This window comes from Stegodyphus dumicola, chromosome 5 (genome assembly GCF_044657685.1).
Source record: "Stegodyphus dumicola isolate Sdum_Otavi_A_Nest chromosome 5, ASM4465768v1".
Taxonomy (NCBI): domain Eukaryota; kingdom Metazoa; phylum Arthropoda; class Arachnida; order Araneae; family Eresidae; genus Stegodyphus; species Stegodyphus dumicola.
In genome coordinates this window covers 227,160,561-227,169,043 of record NC_140772.1, presented here as the reverse complement: position 1 = coordinate 227,169,043, position 8,483 = coordinate 227,160,561, and the positions used below count along the sequence as shown (strand labels likewise).

Here is an 8,483-nt window from a genome sequence, read left to right as displayed (position 1 = left end):
AAAACTGTTACGAATGAAATGGATAACAATCTAGATAAATAACAGCTAGCTAAGGACCACATAAAGTAAAACTTATTATAACTGCAAGGTAAATTTACATTTGTTTCGACCCGTTTTTAAAGCCCTCTATTAATTATTTGTATGCCTGTGTAATTGCATTGTGGTTGACTCTATACATTAATAAGAACAGAAATATATTCATTAACGCTGGGTTATTCACAATACCTTGCAACATTTTAAACACTGATAAGAAATTCTCTAGGCGATGAAACATTTTATTGTTCTGAAATAAAAAAAATCTACGGAGGGATATCTTCAAATCCGTTACGCTAATTTTCATTCTGTCCGCCTTTTCTGATACGGCAGACAATTATACGAAATTCTCTTTCGTCCCAGATGCATGTACCTATGTTTAAAATCGACAAGAACGACAGTATGTGTGGTACGGGCGAAGATTCTGAAGACAATAAGATGTGTACGCACATGTGTTGAAACGAGCAATGAATAGCGATCTAATCGCGTGAACTGACCTGGCTGAAATATGGAATCATTAAGCTTGAGATGTTCTTACTAGCGAAAAACGAAACAATGATAGCTGGACTTCTTTATTATCGTCAGGTTGGTTTCATTCATTTCGCAAGTTTCACTAGGTATGGTAATACTTTTAATTCAGATATTGATACCACTGATTCTAATTATTTATATTAATATTACTAAATACTAAATAGGTTCTCGTACAACTAAAATAGGTTCACGTTGCCAACAAAAAATAAAAAATGAACACATAGTCGGCATGATGGCAAAGACAGCCAACGGGTATTCGTCCTCTTTATATATTAAAATGAAATTACGTTATAAAAAACATGTTTTATTTCTCAAAGCTTAGATAAAAATTGAAAAAAAAATCTTATGTTAAGTAATGGCTACATACAGTCGAGGGTTATTTTTTAAGTAAGATCATTTTTGATAAAGAAACGAAACAAGCGTAAATTTAAATAAATGTATTTCTTGAACATATTTCAAGATGCACGTATATATACGTTCTGATAGATATCACAAATATATTCTAGGCCGTGTTTATACGGCCTTTTCCGTCAGAGGATTTTAAAACGCAATCGCTATGAAAATATAGACTTATTGTCTTAATTCAGTAAAAAGACATTGTTTTGATTATAAATTACTCTTTTCTAGGTATTCCTGGGATAAAGATAAAGCCAGTCAACAGCTTAGAAGATACGACTGGTAAGTACGATTTTCATAGACAAAATGGCATGTAATAATTTTGCATTTTTGACTCTCTTATGCAGTTTTGGAACTTTAGTAAATAACCAAGAGCGAAATGTATAATAACGAGATTTATGTAAACAAAAATAATTATATGAAAGAAAGTAAAAACCCTCTGACTAGCCAGGGGCTTCGCTAAGAAATCATAAATTTCCTAGAACTGCTTTGAAAAAAAAAATATTTCCTTGATTTTAATTTAAAAATTCTTTTGGTATTTTATACCTGGATTCGTGTACTTTTAATATACTGCCTTAATGTCTTTAACATATTTTAATATGCACGTATATACGTATATATACGTTCTTACAGATATCACAAAAAGTATTCTAGGCCGTATATATACGTCCTTACCGGTTGGGGGTTTAAATGAATAACGTAATCTTCTCCGAAACTGTTCATATGACCTTAAAATACGCAAGTCATCTGCTATAAAGATTAAGTAAACCAAATCTCACAATGAAATATGAAAGATTATGTTTTATCTTTTTTAGTTTTAATCTCAACTTCTATGTATTTATGTTTCGTTTCTTCTTTTAAAACTAACGACATATTATATTCATATGTACCTCCTTGAAAAAGGAATTAAAATGGAAACTTATGCTTTCTTAAATCTACCACTGCTGCAACAAAAAACACAAATTGACTTTAAAGCACATATTTTTAAGCATTTTTATGTTTTCTGGCCATTATGTTTCATTTATAGCTGTGCCAATTAAATAGAATAAAGTATTTTGCTTGAGTTACGCTTAAGCACGTGCAGAAGTTCGTGGCTTATTCGAAATTTTATCAATCATCAAACTTTAAACAATTTCCCCTTTAATTAAGCTTACTTAAAATGATTCCCTTGATACGCTTCTTAAAATGAAACGTCATTTCTACAAGTTCTTAATTTCGTACTTAGCTGAAACATGCGCTTTACTTGAATTTTCGAAAGTGGTGTTCTTCGAAATTTATCAGTTACTTCAGCTTCGAAATTGGGTCTCAGTACGTTAAAGATTCCAGACACGTATAAGGGAAAGAAAAAAGGCAATTTTTATGAGTGTTTATTTGCATTATATACAAATAACTCATTCTTATTGCTTAACGTATTGGAACTTTAAGTTATATTAAATCTCTGTGAGCTGCATCAAGTCTAGTCTTTGATCTCGAATTCTAGTTATCGAATTTGCTATTATTTTCCCCCTCTGCCAGAATTACTCAGGCAGTCTTAATATTTCCATGTTCGTTTCGAGTTTTGCTTAAATCGTGACATCCATACAAAAATTATTAGTTGTTCTACATTGCGTACTGATTTAATGCTGAAAGTTTCAGTTTATTTTTAAATTGAACTCTGTGTATGAAAGGATAAATACTTCCACAAATAACGATTTCATGGAAAATTATTCGGTATTTCTTTTTTATACCGAATTCCGAGATGTAATCGCCAACCAACCGAGATATCTCGCCAAAATCTGGCTGCGTGTTTTTAAAACTCGCCAGGTGATCGTCGATTAACACTAGCTGTGTGTTCGCCAGGTAATCGTATATTAGCACCGTGTTGTATTTTTGTTCTAGTAGCATGTTCTAGTTCTAGCATGTTGACATCCACGAAGTGGTGTGACAAACAGCTTAATATGTGTCAAAGCGCAGCAGTTGACTAAAAGAGTTACATGAGATAAAATAGTAATAATAAGGACAAGAATAGATTCTTAAAAATATTCTGAAGAAACGCCATGTGAGTATTATTGTTATTATTATATATTGTGTTGAATATCTTTATATTCGAGTTATTCAAGCTCAGTGAAATTATAGCTAAGAACATGATGGAAATCTAAAATCACCAAATTTGGCTGGGGAGCGTTATAATAAAAAAGTACCAGTGACTCATATTTATGTAGTTACACTTTGCTTTCTTATTTGTGCACTACAAATAAATAAAAATGGTATGAAATATATATATAGCAACTTCCAGTATGTGATTAGTATTAAAATACTCATAATTATTTTTTGTCTTCCTTACCGAATAACAATATTTATACTTTATCAAATTATTAGACTTAAGTAATTTTAAATTTATTTGATGATAATGATAACACATGAGCAAATAGGGTCCGTCACACTTAGCCGACAAACACTTAGCCGACAGGACACTTAACCGACACCAGTTAGCCGACAGGACATTTAGCCGACAGGGACACTTAGCCTACAGGACATTTAGCTGACACGGACACATAGCCGACGGGTCATTTAGCCGACACGGACAGTTAGCAGACAGGACATTTAGCCGACAAGGACACTTAGCCGACAGGACATTTAGCCGGCACGGACAGTTAGCCTACAGGACATTTAGCCGGCACGGACAGTTAGCCGACACGGACACTTAGCCGACGGGTCATTTAGCCGCGACAAGGACACTTAGCCGACAGGACATTTAGCCGACACGGACAGTTAGCCGACAAGACATTTGGCCGACACAGAAAGTTAGCTGTTAGGACATTTAGCTACGGGACACTTACCTGTCAAGACACTTAGTCAACAGGTTACTAAGCCGACAGTGACGTTTAACAGACACGTATCCAAAAATTATTTAAGCTATCAATTACAAAATTTCTCGACTACTCCATAAGTTCAATATTTAAGTCATTTTTTTCACCTATCAGTAAAATTCATTTTTCTATTCTTAAAGATCTCATATGTGCTATCAATTATAGTGTTAATTTAGCATTGTTTGATATGTATCGTGCTACTTGGTGTACATTGGTCAAATTGAAAAAGCGCTGAAATTTCTCGAAAATGAATAAAACAAAACCTTAAAGAATATTTTACTTCTAAATTAAACATTATGCACTAGTTTAGGGCTATAAACATTAACCTAAGTAAGTATTTTAAGCGAGAGGCGTAATCAATAAAATGTTACAGAATTTTTATCTTAAGAATGGTGGCATGAACTGCAAATTATAGAGGTCACAAATAATTTATACCTTTGCTTGTCTTAAAAATTCACTTTTTTTAATTGTTTTTAATAACAAAATAAAATATATTTGATAAACTAATCCTCACCACCATATGTTTCCATAAAAAGTATAATTCATGAATAACAATAATTTTTATTGCATTATTCAGATTTCTCATGACAAGGAAAGAAAATTTCCTTAGTGGGAAGAGCCAAACGATTTTGTACGGGTTTGGTTTCACTGAAAAAGTATATCAATTGATAACATTGTTATTAGAATCATAGTTATAAAGACACAGACACAGATACATATATAGATCAAATATAGATATTTAGGTGTGTGTGTTTTTGGTGTATTTAATTATGGCAAAGCACACTAGGGTTATCTGCTTAAGGGAGGGATGCCTTCGTGGAGGACTTTCTAACGGAAACTGGCTCGTATACACGTTACACATGCAGAAAACCACGAAACCGGCCATACAGCCAGCCCGTTCGCGGGATTCGAACCTCGGACTTAACTACCAGTGCTCAGCGACTTTACCGCTCGGCCGCATGATTTAGTAAGGGAAAGAATGTAACATGATGTGATGCGTAAAATAGTAATGAAACGTAAAGGTATTAAAATTTGAAAGCATTTGGAAGAGCGAGATTGGAAAATTAATATCATTAAGTAAACAAGAAAAATTATTAATGAAGTGAAAGTGTTCAGTAGAACCCAGTTGATTAAATGAAGAAGCTTTATGGATAATTTTTGAAGATCTCACATTAAAATGTAATTAAGTGACCGCCGTACTTAGCTAAAAATATTCGCTTTTCCTTTCGAAATTTCATTCATATTCCCTGACGAGAAATTTCAGCGCTTTATAAAGGGATGCCTTCGTGGAGGACTTTTTAAGGGAAACTAGCTCGTATACACGTTACACATGGGGAAAACCACGATACCATCCATGCAGGCAGCCCGTTCCCGGAATTCGAACCTCGGACCGAACTACCAGTGTTCAGAGACGTTACCGCTCGGCCGCTGGTGGGCCCGTAAGAAAGAGTAGGGACGATCTGGATTACTTTAACACGGAAACCGCTGGCGTTTGTATCACATAACTGTTTTTAATTATTAAATGTGATACGTTGTATAAGTGATGAGATTATGAAAGTCCCAGTTTTTGCAAACAAGATTTAACATATCTCATAAAAGCACTTTTTACTGCATTTTGCGCATTTTTTCCAAACGTAATTCTTGTATAAATTTCTTTACTTTAGTAAAACGGTAAAAATTCTAAACGCAAAACTTATGAAATTACTTTTGTGTACAAATAAAGTAAAATTAAAGAATACTGATAGCATATGATGCTTTGAAACAAATAAGGTAAAATTAAACAAGATCTGATAATTTTCTTTGATTTTATGAGCATTTTCAGGCAGTAATTTTTAAAATTTTATAACATAACAAGACTATCATTTATTTGATTATATGATCATTAATTATTAACATTGCAAGATGATTATTTATTTTAGTAATTCATAAAATTCGGAGCATAAACTTTTTTGAGTGTAATGAGGAGGAAAAAAAGATAAACTCTGTAAGCACTCAGCAATATAATTTTATATTACGCCCAAAGGAGCGTTTTTGTAACATTTTGCGTGTTACCTTTATTTATTAAACATCATGTTCTTCGCAAATAAACCACATAAAATTTAATTCAAGAACAATATCACAAAATATTTGAAAATGACATATCTTTAGAATTTCCGCGCTGGAGATTATTTTCTGTACCGGGTTGCCATTGCTTGCTTTGAACTCGTTAAGTTTCTTAATCAAAACTTCGCTAAAGTTACAAATCAAATATATAATAAAATATCAAATGGATTAAAACAAATTGGAAATTAGGCCGTCCAGGTGAACATGTTCGGGTGGAGGATTACGTTATTCAAAATTTTATGATTCAAAATTCTGTTGTTTCTTTCACAGTGCGAGAGAAACATACATGCATTCATGCAGATTCTTCATTATTTAATTTCTTTAAATATAATACAGGGCGATAATATTTGGTGGCAACAGTTTGCAAAGTGAAACGGACATTTATAGTGAAACAAAGCAAAATGCCGTTTCGAAACTAATAGCTTTTCTGAGCTGCCGCCCCTTTGGGTTAATAAAATAAATTAGCAATAAACAAGAAAACTTATGCAGAACTGGACATAAATTTTAAAAAATAATCACTATAAAATACTAGCACATTTAATTATTACAGTTAAATACAATTTTTAACATTAGAATAAATGCATAAAAATTATTAAAGTGTTAAAAGTGTTAATCACTATTATGTATTATGAAATATTATTGAAATAAAACTTCTTTGCAGAATATTATGCTATAATATTCAGATATACGTTTAAAAAGAAGCAGTACAAATAAGAAATTTAAGCAAAAACTTTCAAAAATCCATTTTTTTTCGATTTTAGTATTTTTCACTTATTTACGCCAATAAAAAGCATAAAAATTTTAAGAGAAAATTGTTTGTTTGAATTTTTCTATTAGTTCAGATTTAAATATTATTTTTTAAAAGAAGGCGATACAAATTTCCTTACAGCATAGGAAAAGCTAAAAAATATCCAGACCTGAAAGCATGTAACAGCTTTATAATTATTTAGAACATTAATTACGCTTGATAAACATGCTAAATTTTTAAAAATCAATCTCAGTTTCAAAAATAAAAATATCTAAAAACTCTAATTTGTGAAATGAGGTGCTATCCCCAGCCTTTTCTTGAAAATTATACGAGCTGCAATAGTCAACTATTTGTTAAGTTTCTGCAAGTCGTCCGTACTCCTCCCGATGCGGTCAAGGTAATAGCCGGCAATACGCCAAGGCAAGGGAGAAAACCCATTTGGGTTGGTCTATTTCTTATAAGGTCCATGGATACATATCAAACAATGCTAAATTAACACAATAATTAAAAGTATATATGAGATCTTTAAGAATCGAAAAATGAATTTTACTGATAGTGAAAATATAACTTAAATTACTTAATTTTATTGAACTAAAAAATAAATTAAATTACTTAATTTACTTTAATTTAATTGAACTTACGGAGAAGTTGAGAAATTTGTAATTGATAGTAAGTTTGAACAATTATTGGGTACGTGCCAGCTAAACGTTACTGTCGGCTTTGTGTCCTGTCGAATAAATGTGTTGATAGTTAAGTGTCCCGTAATTAAATGTCTGGACGGCTAACTCTCTGTGTCAGCAAAATGTCCTGTCGGCTAAGTGTCTTGTCGGCTAACTGTCCGTGTCAGCTAAATGATCTGTCGGTTAAGTGTCCGTGTCGGCTAAATGTCCTGTCGGCTAAGTGTCCGTGTCGGCTAAGTGTCCGTGTCGGTTAAAAGTCCTGTCGGCTAAATGTCCTGTCGGCTAAGTGTCCCTGTCGGCTAAGTGTCCCTGTCGGCTAAGTGTCCCTGTCGGCTAAGTGTCCCTGTCGGCTAAATGTCCTGTCGGCTAAGTGTCCATGTCGGCTAAGTGTCCCTGTCGGCTAAATGTCTTGTCGGTTAACTGGTGTCGGTTAAGTGTCCTGTCGGCTAAGTGTCCGCGACCGGAGCAAATATACGCAGAATGCATTAAAAATGCCGCAGTTAAAAAGCATCGAGCCTGGTATTTTTGATTTTCGTAGTCTGCCAGTTTCTTACTTTAATTCACAGAAATAAAACGTACAGCATCGTTAATTCTGGTTACCTAATAACAATATTGCTCATTTGAAAACTAAACAGATCTATAACCATCGAGATTAAATCTTTTCAATGGCGAAGCGTCAGAAAACTAAAAATCGCTGGATTTTCCTTATACGTTTTGAAAAGACCAAGAATCATAAATTATCCCAAATTATTCCCCGATAATTCATATTGACTAAATTAAAGAATCATTTAATTTTGATAGAGATAGGAATAATCATCTGTGAAACCTTTCGGATATTCAGTAGGAAGGAATTCTTATTCGATTGCTAACTTTTTGCATTCATCTGTAAAAACCATAATAGTACGCTGAAAGCCGTCGGCCAGATTTTATTTTATCTATCGGCCAAAAGAAAACATAATATTGAAAGTAATACAGATGATTTAAAATTAAAATATATAAACTTGGTTTTAAATTTCATGAAACGCATTTAAATTACCGTACTTACTATCACCCTTCTTTCTTCCCACCGACGGCCACTGTATCAGTTAGTACACTGGCCAGGTGGCCCCGCTGACGGAATTAACTTTGCTTCAAAAATTCCTC

General features: G+C 33.0%; 1 protein-coding gene across 1 annotated transcript in view; it reads left to right on the top strand.

Annotated features, from left to right (window-relative positions):
- The first annotated feature begins 1,139 nt into the window (after window positions 1-1,139).
- Window positions 1,140-8,483, top strand: part of LOC118192828 (adhesion molecule nephrin-like) — a 534,505-nt gene continuing 527,161 nt past the window's right edge. Inside the window, exon 1 of the mRNA XM_085817751.1 lies at window positions 1,140-1,242. The gene's annotated coding sequence lies outside the window, so the exon portion shown is untranslated. The remainder of the gene's footprint in view (window positions 1,243-8,483) is intronic.